Here is a 13,272-nt window from a genome sequence, read left to right as displayed (position 1 = left end):
TCCCTACTTGTCGCTCCACCCTTGCATCCCAAAACTAAGTTCCTGGTTTTGATAATTGGGTTTTATGTTTTCCTGTTCTGGATTCTTAGTTATTCTAGTTTTTGTTCTTCTAGGTTTGTTTCTATCTTGAGTTTATTATGCTTGCTTCACCAGTGTTTGTTGTTATACTCCCTGTTTTACTTCGATGGTTTGTTGGCTTTTGTTTCTTACTGCTGTGATTGCTTTGATTACTTTCATCTGTGTCTGGTTTCCATCCTGTTTCCAACCCCAGTTAGTTGTTAATGTGTATACAGTCCTGTCCTTCCTCATAGTCTTTGTCTTTCTCTCCGTACTAAAATGGAGAGGTTAAATACAGCTGGTGTAGACAAATCAGTGGTATGAGTGTAAAAGGAAAATGACTGTACATTAGTGTATTATTAAAACAGCTGCATGAATGTGTGTGCACCCTGCTATATTCATAAAATTCAGCCTATCTGAATCCAGGGGGAAAGCCAGAACATTCCAGCCATGTATGTTTACAAGCTCATCAGTATTGTTGCTGTATCGGTAAGAATGCGATAATTTAACATTAATATTCATTATGTGCACTTTAACACTGAGATAAAGATTAACATTATAAACACAGAACTTGGCTAACATTATGATACATGAAGAGGTGGAAAAGGAATAGCATGTTCACTACAAGCAGGGCAAACATTAGCTAACCAGAGGTTAAAAAATATTGACAAATGTAAAACCTGCTAAATAGATTCAATCTTTATAAATTTCAGTAAGTAATGTAAGGTGGGTGATATAACCTTTATAACTGTTTTCTATTAAAACGTACCCCCCCACCCCCAATGCTACTGTATTTTAACTGATTTTAAAACTAGCTTGACTTATTAGCTAACCATGTTAGGCTAACGGCTACTACCATTCAAAAACAAATTAGCAGGATAACACAACACTGAAGTAAAAGACATAACTAAAGTAAAAGACAACTTTTTTCATCACATTATCTTCACTGTACCTCTGTCACGTTTGGGTAGTTTTGACATTGTTGATAATGCTTTCTGGCGTCACGTCTGAAAACTAGCCCATCCCCCCCAGACAGAAGGTATAATCTGATCAGCAAGAGGAGGTGTTGGTGGTGGTAGGGAGACTTAGGAAAGTATTAATATTTTTTCGTAGGCTTGGGTATACAGTTAAATCACTTTTCATGTTAAGAAATAATAGCTGAGTATTAAAGATACGGGGTTTTTTCCTTCCCCCACTTGTGGCGCTCCTAGATGGACGTTAGCATTTGCTAACGATAAAAGTGAAAATCACAAAGCCGTGGCTGATGTAACAGTTACTGCAGCCATCTTTGATTCACAGTTTTATGGATGTGCTTCATGGCAGTATAACATGAAAAATAACTGTCAGAGACTGGTTGGAATATCGACGTCTGTTACTGGAGAGGAGCTCAAATAACATTTACGCGCCATAACCACCTTCATCTCAGCAGCAGTCAGGTTTAGTCAACTGGCTGTTTCCATCTTGTAATGAAAATATGCTTTTGTGTGCCTTTCCATGAAAATAAAGTCCCAGTATAAGAAAAATAATGTTGATGGTAAATCTGACACCAGCAATGCAAACCACGTACTTGCGTAGCAACGGGGAAGTAAGGAACAGTGAGCAGTCAGTTGTCTGGTGTTTTTGGCAGCAAGCATGATGTCCTTTGATTCGAGGGAAGAAGCTTTTGTTTTTGTGCAATCTTGCAATTATAATGAATTTGCAGATTAAATGGTCTGAGAACAAAATGACCTCCGCTAATGATAAACACACATTTTCAAACACTACCTACTTTGCACATCTCCCCAGCATTTCAGAGAAAACCGTGTTACGCTTTCAGATTACTACAACCAGGAGCTTTTAAAGCATTTTAGAGTCTGAACTGCAGCTCCAAACCGGGGCAGACCAGACAATGCATTCCCTCAGGGACAGGAGTGGGCCACAGAGACAAAAACCTCTTCATTTAGAAGCGGCAAGCTGCTGACCCGATGTGGATCTCATATCTTGCTAGCGTCTCCCCCGGCTACAAATATATGTGTATGTACTTTTCCATTTGATTTGGTGTCAGCGGTCAGGGACGATAATGGGGTAAACAGTGTATTGCTCGCCGAGTGTCTGGCCAGCTGGAAGAGAAGACATTTTTGAAACTTTGCTGTTAGATATCTTCAAGGGAGTGAAAGGAGGAGGCAAGGTAGACTTTAGATACATTTCTATGTATACATAATTGATAATTCTGTGTGAGTGTGTGTGCGATGCTGTAAGATTAAGCCCCAGGGGAGATAAGAGCATGCTCTGCAATCTCTCTCGCTTTCTCTCTGCTTCCCTCCATCCCTTTTGACTTGTGCTCCATTAGATGAAGTGATCAGAGTGGCACCCTGCAGAGTGACAGACAAAGAAAGTAAAAAACACACAGCGCTCTTATGATTCACAAAGATATCACAGCAGCAGAGCAGAACTCTGTTGTCTATTACATGAAAATAAAATGGAAACGTTTGAGCTGTCAGGAGCAACTGGTGGCCAACTGACAAAACTATAATCACTTAAATATCAGATTATCATATCAAAGTCTTTGGTATAAAATAGTGGTGAAAATGATTTTTCTGACATTTATTCTTGAGTGTTACTTCTCTGTTTTTGCCTCTTCTGGCTTCTGAAAATGATTTAAATAAACGTGCAGCAAAAATGCTCTGACGTTACCGCTACTAATTTTCATTTATGTCTTCAGTTTCATGAGTCAAAAAGGAATTGCGTTTATGATGTTTTAGTCTGGAAAACATTAGGTTTAGGCTTCTTTTCTTAAACAATTTTCAAGGTTCAAAGCACTTTGTCTGCTTCCAGTATACATTTAGACTAGTAGGCTTAGAAAGGATAAAAGATCGGCCCGTGTTCCCGATTCACCTCGCTACCACGCGCGCTTTCATTTAAATATCTAGCCTTCTTGCGTCTCTGTATTAGGCTGTGTTTCAGTGGCCTGCCTCTTGTTGATTTACTTTATTAATTTGTGTTTTCTTGTTGGAGTGAAGTGCTTTTTGTTTGTGCTGTCCAAATTATTTGTGATTTTGAAAAATACTATTCAGATCCATTTTAGAAGATGCAAAAATATGTCTTTGATGCTTTCATGGAGAATAAAGTTAGTTTTATTAAAGCACCTCCTCTTTCTTTTGTAAAGCACTTTGTGATGTCTGATATAGGTGCTATATAAATTCTTCCCTTACCTGCAAATGGCTTTGCTCTTTTAGAATAAAAACACTGTTTTTCATTCTGTTTCATCTCACACCTCAGATAACATCTTCTAAAGAATTTAAAACCCATTCCGTTTCTCTAAGTTTTTATCATATTTATTAAACATGGCCAAAGTTTCAGTGTACAAGACCATGCAAAAGTTTGAGCCATCACTCATTTCTTTATATTTTGTCAGGGCTCTGTGTGCAGGCAAGCGGAGGTGAGGATCCAAACGCAGGAGTCGTGAAGCCAAATTTCAACAGAAAACCACAGTTTTATTGCTGGCAATGAACAAACATGAGCAGAACAATGAAATATGAGAACTGGCAACACGCAGGCAGAATCTGAGGGTAGGACACGACACTGAACAAGGGCAAACACAGGGCTAATATACACAGGGAAGTAATCAGGGAATGGAAGACAGAAGGGAGACACAGCTAGGAGAGATCAGGGCTAACGAGACAGGGGAGCAGTAAAACTGAACACACTCACATGAGACACAGACCTTCACAATAAAACAGGAAACATGATTCACTACACAAAGACACAGACTCAACACTGAGAGGCAGACAGAAAATAATACATGGAACTCAAACTATACACGAGACAACAAATCCTTAAAACATGAAACTCTAATAATAATCATCATCACCATCAGCAACACAAGCACTACAAGAGAGTAAGAAAACAATCCATAATGCAAAACACACACCTAACATAACAACTCAAAATACTGGGTCAAACTGACCCAGAACCGTGACATATTTTGCAAGGAAAATGTGGATTAGTTGCAGTGATTTATTGAAATGTGCAAATACACATGGAAATACAGCAAAACCAGAGTTTGCACAGTAGTAAATATGTGGTAATAACAGTTTTAAGAGCATGGCAGAAATAAAGATCTTCTTCTCTGGACTTTGTAACGCCAAATGACCTGTACTCAGCAGGAGAAAAGCACAAAAGCACCCTCCATGCTATAGCCCATGAAGCAGTCCATTGGCCATACAGGATCCAGCAGTGAGGCCTTCAGCTGTGGCAGCAGAGCAAAACTGTCCATCCTTTCCCCGGCAGCGCTCCGTCGCTGATGAATCTCTCCTTCGAAATCCACTCTTTTAGTTTAACAGTCCTTTAGATCTGCTACAAGCTTTAACATGAACAAACTGAAGTGAGTTAAATGTACTACTGCACATTCAGCTAATGTATATAATATATAATGTTCTCCCCCCCAAGTGTGTTATACTTGTATAACTATGCATATAATGAATAAAGAACCTTGAACCTTGAACTAACAAGAGATCCCGATCCTGATGAGGCGAGACTCCTGCTGATCTCCTTTCTTCTTCATAATCACACAGATGGCTATGACTCCTCTAACCTCCAGATGTTGCTGTTGAGGCATTTTAATCAGAATTTCAGTGATGGATACTTTCCAAAATAGATTTTATTTTAACAAATGCCACAAAGATCTGAATAAATATGTATTTATAAGCTGCTATGGGCTGTGGGGAGGCCAGTCCATGACTGATATCGTTCCAAATTCAAATTTTATTTGTCACATACACAGTCATACACAGTACGATATGCAATGAAATGCTTACACAACTGCTCGTGACCTAAAGATTGGTTGCTTCTCCCCAAGACAAGAACTAACAGACTTAAAAACTCCTTTGTCCCACACGCCATCAGACTGTTTAACTCCTCTCTGGAGGGGAGAGGGAGGGGAAACAGGAGGACAAAGGAGGGGGGAACAACTAAGCTGTAGTGCCTCTTCACTTCACTGTGCAATACCTTGTGCAATACTTTTTGTAAATAGTCAACAGTGCAATAGACTCAATACTTGAAATGTGCAATTCACTTGTATTTTTATTTTTTATTCCTATTTATTCTATTTATCCCCTTTGTATATTTTATTTATATTTGTCTCTGTATTTATATATGTGTGTGTGTGTGTGTGTGTGTGTGTGTGTGTGTATATATATATATATATATATATATAACAATTCTGTAACTGTAACTTCGGTTGTTGCTGTGCTTTTTGGAAGTCGAATTTCCCAGAGGAACCCACCCGAGGGATTAATAAAGTTCTATCTTATCTTATCTTATCTTAAGAAGCTCCTCCTCAGTCTCTGTGTTGGTCTTCAGGAAGCGGAATCGCTTGACCTCAACAGAGAGAACGGTCCGTTGTTGGGATGGCAGAGGTCCTTCACGATCTTCCTGGCCTTGGTCCAGCACCGCCTGCTGTAGACTGAGTGCAGGTCAGGGAGCTCGGAGCGGATGGTGCGCTCAGCTGACCGCACAACCCTCTGTAGAGCTCGTCTGTCTTGCATGGTGCTAAAAAAAATAATTTCTTTCCTGAGTTGTCTTTTATGTGTAGGCACAACACTGGTTCACCCCTTGAGTTATGTGCCTTTTTATGCTTGAATGATTCATAGGTCAGTGTTAAGTGGCTTTTTAAAAAATCCTCTGAAAATGGTCAGATACGCAGACAAACTAATGTCCAAAGAAAACTATTAATCCCAAATTATTTAGAAATATCAAACCAGGTTGAGCCTTTCTGGAAAGTTCAGTACAGAAACAGACAGGTGATATATGAAAGGACACACTTAGGGTACTATAGGGCATTACCCTTGATCTGAGCTGTTAACTCCAGATTGTGGTGCCTGTAGAGTAGAGAAACCATTGGCACTTGGTGTGTCACCACATTCCCAGTGCAGTTCAGTCTGTCATCAGATAGGACACTGTAAAATGAAGGCTGGGTGGCGTAACCAAAACATGGGGAGGACAGTATCCTGGGTCTCCCTGGGTATTTGAAATGCAGGGTAACTGTGGAAAAACTATCTGCCAAAAGAAAGAGTTCTGTTACCGGAAGGAGGCGACAAAGGAAGCAGGAGATTTTTAAAAACCTGCAGTTAAAGGTTATGACTAGAATTCACTTAATGAGGAAAAATATAACGCTTAAGAGTCCAAACGTAACATTAAGTTGGTGCAAAAATCTCATTATCTTAACACAACAGGGTGTTTGTAAATGGTCTTGCTACAATGCTACAACAGCACTTTACAGAATCTTTACTCCTCTTTACTCTTTCACGCGTGTGAGACTCCAAACAGAAAAATGGCACTTCCTGAGAACTACAACACAGAATATCAGTAGGACACTCCATAAATTGAATTAGGCTTATTAAGTAAGTCAGCAACGTCAAACCCTGATTACTTCAGAGTCCACATTTCCTTCCTGTCCACCCTACAGAGCGTGGTACAGTAAAGCTCTCTGAGAGGGATGTGATGCGCTCAGGCTTCACCACCGTGGGACCAGAGCAGCCTTTAGTGCCTAATGACCTGTCTGTATGGCAGAGATAGAAAAGGAGAGCCACAACAGGCACCCGCTGCTGCGATTCATCTTCATTTTAATTGGGAACATTTTGTGTTGCTCTCTTCTCTACATTAATAAACCAGGACCCCGCAGCAGTTTCTTTAAAACTCATTAATGTGCAAGAAGCAGTCCAATCCGCAGGTGCTCCTGAACAGAGGGCACATCAGAAAAGCCATTTTCCTCCTTCTCCGTTTTATTTGCTGTCAGATTTTCGTTTCACAATCAGAAATGCCGTAATTTTTCTCTCGTCGTTTCCATTTCTGCTGCTGCACCGTTAGCTGCGCTGACACGTGAAGAGACAATTTACTTTGGACGTTATTACCGAGTAAAAAAAAGTCTTGTTAATGACTTCTGAGAAACAATCAAATACTCCTTTTCAGATCAGGTTAAGCTCTTGCAGGATTTATTGACATACAGTATCCACTCAATAAATTTCTCCCCCAGAGCTGAGCAATGGGTGTGTGAAGCGGCACACAGTGAGGGAGAAGCAAGCAACAAAGGGCCAGCTGCTGCTGCAAACGCTGGTGCTGCTTTGGGAAAGCGAGTAGTGATTCATGCTGGCAAATTGATTCATTTCTTGTGCTGATAAGCACCTTTTTTTTTTCTTTGTACCCTCATGCTGCAACAGCTTTGAAAAGAGCCGCTGAGAAACACGTCTCCATCGCCACAGCGTAAAGGAACAGGGTGGGCACACAATGACAGCAACATCTTACAATGTGCAGCGGTGCAGTCCAGGTCAACGTCACAAACTACAGCTTCGACAGTCGGCGTTTGGTACGAACTGCACCTTTCTGAATGCTGGAAACTTTGCTGCAGAGCTTTTTGTGTTGGGCTTTCACTGTGTTCTACATCTATTTACATTGTAGTTGCTATTTTATGCCGTGATCTCAGCAGTTTATTGCTGTGATTGCAGCTGCATGACAATCTGTGCGTGCACCTGTGTGTGTGTGTGCAGCAAGTACACAGCAGGTATGTCTCTGCTTTGAGGAAATGGAAGCTTTGACCAGCCCTTATCAGTACTAAGCAGTCCATAGCAACAAACCAGGCAGCAAAATCCATCCTACGAGAGCCCACTGGACAGCCAGCACTACACATCTTAGCTCTGCTTCTCCGCAGGAGATCACCTGTGATGCAAGCAGCTGGACTTCTCACCCAGCGCTCAGCATCAGAGGTAGGCGAGCACATGTCAGCCGACACAGGGAGTTAGATCAGCGCAGCAGTGGTATGTCTGTGGGAGCAACTGAAGGCAGATATAGACAGGTAATATATCAAAGGGCAAATCTGTACCCTTGATTGCTGCAGTGAGAGGAGCCCTTTTATGCAATGGAGTGGGAAGGGTGCCTTGCAAATCAATACAAAGTTATTTTGTTTAGACTTTTTCTATAATGAAGCATCCTAATAGGAATGGTCTCTTTCAGGACATCCATACAGCGCGAGGGGTCAATAAATGATTTGATGAATGTAAATGAAATCGAGTCATATACTTCAAATCAAATTCAAATTCAAATTTTATTTGTCACACACACACAACCATACACAGTATGACATGGGGGTGAAATGCTTGTAGCTGTACAATGCCCGACCATTAAATGACAGAAGAAAAGTTTTACAATATTTACAATTTACTACAAAAATTTACAAATTAACTTAGGAATTTACAATAAAGAATGTGCAAATAGCAGAAGAGATTATAAAGATAAGGATTATAAATTATAGGAATTATAGGATTATAGGAAATGTGTGGTGGTGCGTGTGGTGACGTGTGTGAGAGTCCAGTCTTATAGTGACGTGTTTGGGAGAGTCCAGTCCTACACCTGGTTCAGGGCCCGAATAGCCTGGGGGAAGAAGCTCCTCCTCATTCTCTCTGTTTTGGCCTTAAGGGAGCGGAAGTGCTTCCCAGACCTCAACAGTGAGAAGAGTCCATTGTTGGGATGGGAGAGGTCCATCATAATCTTCCTAGCTTTGAACTTGCACCGCTTGGTGTAGATGGACAGCAGGTCAGGGAGCTCTGATTGAATGATGCGTTCTGCCGAGCGCACCAAGCAGGACAGATCTCGTCTGTCCTGCTTGGTGCTGTTCCCAAACCAGGTGCAGATGTTTGCCGTCAGGACGCTCTCGATGGTGCAGGAGTAGAAGTTCTTGAGCACCTTCAGTGGCAGATGGAAGTCTCTAAGTCTTCTGAGGAAGAAGAGACGCTGACGGGCTTTCTTAACCAGGGTGTTGATGTGACAGGACCATGACAGGTCCTGAGTGATGTGGACACCCAGGTATCGGAAACTGTCCACTCTCTCCACTGGCGTGCCACTGATGATGAGGGGTTTGTAATTCCTCGCCTGCTTTGTAGTGAAGTCCACGATCAGCTCCTTAGTCTTGCTGATGTTTAGGAGGAGGTTATTCTCCTGGCACCAGGTCTCCAGGTTCCTAATCTCCTCCAGGTAGGCCGTCTCGATGTTGTCAGAGATCAGGCCCACAACAGCAGTGTCGTCAGCAAACTTGACAATGGAGGTGGTGTCGGATGTGGCTACACAGTCATAAGTGTACAGTGAGTACAGCAGGGGGCTTAAAACACAGCCCTGAGGCACTCCAGTGCTGAGTGAGATGGAGGGGGAGACTTGTTTTCCTACCCTCACTGATTGGGGTCTGTCTGTGAGGAAGTTGAGGATCCACTGACACAGTGATGAGCTGAGTCCTAGATCCGTCAACCTCTCCAACTAAAAGATTCCAACCAAGTTGGATATATACAGTTTGTTTTTTACCTGTTTACTGAAACAGATTCCTGTTATAGTTATATAATAAGCTTGGACATAATGTGTAGACTCTCAGCTTTCATTTGAGGGTATCCACATTCAAATTAAAAGAAGGGTTTAGGAGTTTCAGCTCCTTAGCATGTGCCACCCTCTTTTTAAAGGGTTCAAAAGTAATTGGAAAATTGACTCAAAGGCTATTTCATGGGCAGGTGTAGGTAATTCATTTGTTACAATTAAGCAGATAAAAGCCCTGGAGCTCATTTAAGGTGTGGTGCTTGCATGTGGAAGATTTTGCTGTGAATAGGCAACATGCAGTCAAAGGAGCTCTTCATGCAGATGAAACGAGCCATCCTTAATCTGTGAAAACAGAAAAAAAAACATCTGAGAAAATACTACAATATTAGGGGTGGCAAAATTTACAGTTTGTTACATCCCAAGAAAGAAAGAAAGCACTGGTGGACTCCACTGAAGACAACAGTGGTGGATGATCGCAGAATCATTTCCATAGTGATGAGAAACCCCTTCACAACAGCCAAAGTGAACGACACTCTCCAGGAGGTAGATGTATCCATATCCAAGTCTACCATAAAGAGAAGACTGCATGAAAGTAAATACAAAGAGTTGACTGCAAGATGCAAGCAATGCATAAGCCTCAAGAATAGAAAGGCTAGATTGGACTAAAAAAAAAATCTTTAAAAAAAAAAGCCAGCACAGTTCTGGAAAAACATTTTGGACAGATGAAACCAAGATCAACCTCCACCAGAACGATGACAAGAAAAAAGTATGGAGAAGTCGTGGAACAGCTCATGATCCAAAGCATGCCACATCATCTGTAAAACACGGTGGAGGCAGTGCGATGGCTTGAGCATGCATGGCTGCAGGTGGCGCTGGGACACTAGTGTTTACTGATGATGTGACACAGGACAGAAGCAGCCGAGTGAACTCTGAGGTGTTCAGAGACATACTGTCTGCTCAAATGCAGTCAAACTGATTGGGCGGCGTTTCATAATACAGATGGACAACGACCCAAAACATGCAGCCGTAGAAACCAAGGAGTTTATTAAAGCAAAGAAGTTGAATATTATTGAACGGCCAAGTGAGTCACCTGATCTTAACCCAACTGAGCATGCATTTCACTTGTCGAAGACTAAACTTTGGACAGAAAGGCCCACAAACAAACAGCAACTGAAAGCTGCCGCAGTAGAGGCCTGTCAGAGTAATGAAAAGGAGCAAACTCAGCATCTGGTGATGTCCATGAGTTCAAGACTTCAGGCTGTCATTGCCAGCAAAGAGTTTTCAACCAAGTATTGGAGATGAACATTTTATTTTCACTTATTTAATTTGTCCAATTACTACTGAGCCCCTGAAATGAAGGGATTGTGGGGTTTTTTAAATGCTTTTCCCCCTCACCTTTTATGCAATCTTTTTGTTCAACCCACTGAGTTAAAGCTGAAAGTCTGCACTTTAACTTCATTTGAGTTGTTTCATTTAAAATTCATTGTAGTAATGTATGAAAACAAATATTTATGGACCTAGCAGTATGAGGTATTTTTACCTCACTACCACACTATCATCAAAACTCTAAATAGGAAAAAGAATGGGGTTACGTACCACCAATACATTTCCACAAACTTGTAGAATCAATGCCAAGGTGCACTGAAGTAGTTCTGGTGGGACATAGTAGCCCAACACCTTACTAAGACATTTAGGTTGTGTTTTTTCTTTTTCCTTTGCCTCCTGTCTGTTTGCCACCTGAGATTTACATACACAAATCCTTCATTATGAGTAAAGGGTGTAAGGTCCTGGCTTCCCCCCTGTTGTTATATCCTTCATTTCTCAGCAAGGCCAACTTTTGGAAGCTTCGCCCACACACTCCCACAGGAATCAGTTTTAAATGTCAGCCATGTAAAATTGGTTCTGTCCCAAAAATTGGACCTCATTCTGTGAGCTCATGTGATGGATTCAAGTCAGTCATTGCAGCTTGCTGAGGTAGGAATAAAGTTCATTTTTTCCTTTTTTAAAAGACTTACTAAGATAAAAGGTAGAATAACTGCCTAAGGCCAACAGAAGCCTTTCTTCAAGTCCTGCAGAGCCGCTGCAAAGTTCCCATCAATCCTGCACACTGACTGTAAAATGCATGTAGAGGATAAGAAAAGCACAGTGTTGTAATAATGTGGTATAGTGTGTTTTCTGACTTCAACACTGGTCGTTTGGCAATTAAATATTTGTATAAATTATTACATTAATTTAGAAAGTCGTTTTCTTGTACTAACACGTCTGAAAATGCTCATCACATGGGCACTCACATACACTGGGAATCCCTTGCCCCTGTCCTGGAGTTTTCAAACTACGAGAGTCTGTGCGACCTGAAAGGCTGTACTCACATAACAGTTTCTCTCACAGTAGCCTTTCAGTTTTATGCAGGGTGCCGGTGGTTTCAGTGTCTCACTTTTTTAGGGTTTAGAGGTCTGATGGAATTGAACCTAACATTTTCATCCCTAACACAATGGCAGTGCTTTTAACAGACAGGTTCACTATTTACCATCACAACTAAGTGTTTAAACTGCTTTAGTTTAATCCTAACCCTAGCTCCAAAATCTCCTCAAACTGGTTCTCAGAAAGCCAGGCACAGAGGTTGTCTGCAGATATACTGACACACAGATGCACAAGCACATGCGCACCCAGACATACCCCGCCTACCCCGCCCGTCTCACATACGCACGCTTGAAAATGTCAAGCCGTCTGGATGAAACAGTCACCTGAGCCACAGCACCGGTCTCACCCTCCTCTGGACAGCCATTATCAGGCGCAGTGCGAGGTTGTGTGTGCATCCCCATTTGTGTGTGTTAGAATTACATTTCTCTTAAATGTGCTCCAATGTATCCCTTTTTGTTAAATATGTATGCTGCGTGTACAGTTTAGTGGAGAAATGGTGACTGAATGTTTGTGGATGCGGGCTGTCACGGACTAATAAGGAGCTGCTTTGGTTGTGGCAGTCAGATGGACAGATGAGGCGACTATGATCTAACCATGTGAAGCCTGATCTACTGTCAGCTGTCGAATCTGCATTTTCAGAAGGACAACAGGTGAACGTTTGGTCCTTTGTTGATGTGACACCAGTGTTCACAAAGGAATTTTTGCAGTCTGTTTCTTAGACACACACAAACTCAGACACACACGCTGCTCGGTGAAAATGAGCGGTGTGTGTGCCAATCCAATGCAAATCCTGCAGGTTTTTTTCTGCAGGTAACAGCAGACGTGTGATTGACGCCTGTGAGACCTTATTTGTCTTGGTGACAGAGCCTCACAACGCTGCACGGAGAAAACGCATCACGCAGACAGACACGGCGGCTCACTCTGGACATATCTGTGAAGGTCCCTGTTATAGTTGCTGGTTCTCTTGTGCTTCTCTGTGTTTCTAGTTCCTCCTGCCCAGCTCTGCTGTCATGCTATTGTTACTCTTCATGTTTCAGGATTAGTTACATGTCTTTTGGTTGCTTTCTGTCTTATTTTGAAGGTTTATTTTCTTACACCTGTTGTAGTTTATTTCTAGATGTCGGCTTTTGGTCTATCCTTTTGTAACTGAGCTTTGTGTCTGCATTCGGGTCCTTACTCATGTCCATGAGTCCACTCTGGTCAAAGAGTGTCATGATCCTGAGTCTTTGAACCCATATTTTGAGTTTTGTGTTCTTTATCCTATGTTTTATGTTATTATGTTTTGGATTTTGTGTGGGGTTACAGTTTCTGGATAGGTTATGTCGGTCCATGAGCTGGTTTCCCCTGTGTCTAGTTGTTAAGTCCCCATTAGTGTTCGTCAGTTTCATGTTTTATTTTTTCCCTGTTTTATTTCACCAGTCATTCGTTTTGTGTGCTTTTGATCACTTTTGTGTCTCATTAGTA

The 13,272-nt window shown here is 41.6% G+C and overlaps 1 long non-coding RNA gene across 1 annotated transcript in view; it reads left to right on the top strand.

The window, feature by feature from the left end:
- Window positions 1-410: 410 nt before the first annotated feature.
- The window catches only part of LOC146680025 (uncharacterized), a 20,943-nt gene continuing 8,081 nt past the window's right edge, over window positions 411-13,272 (top strand). The window contains exons 1-4 of the long non-coding RNA XR_014918265.1: window positions 411-546; window positions 3,452-3,605; window positions 7,254-7,399; window positions 7,742-7,796. This is a non-coding gene — a long non-coding RNA (uncharacterized LOC146680025). The remainder of the gene's footprint in view (window positions 547-3,451; window positions 3,606-7,253; window positions 7,400-7,741; window positions 7,797-13,272) is intronic.

This window comes from Copadichromis virginalis, linkage group LG23 (genome assembly GCF_057382275.1).
Source record: "Copadichromis virginalis isolate Kocher_CV1m ecotype Utaka linkage group LG23, C_Virginalis_male_GT1.1, whole genome shotgun sequence".
NCBI classification, from domain to species: Eukaryota; Metazoa; Chordata; class Actinopteri; order Cichliformes; family Cichlidae; genus Copadichromis; species Copadichromis virginalis.
The sequence above is the reverse complement of the archived record's forward strand: the minus strand, read 5'-3'. Positions and strand labels throughout refer to the sequence as shown.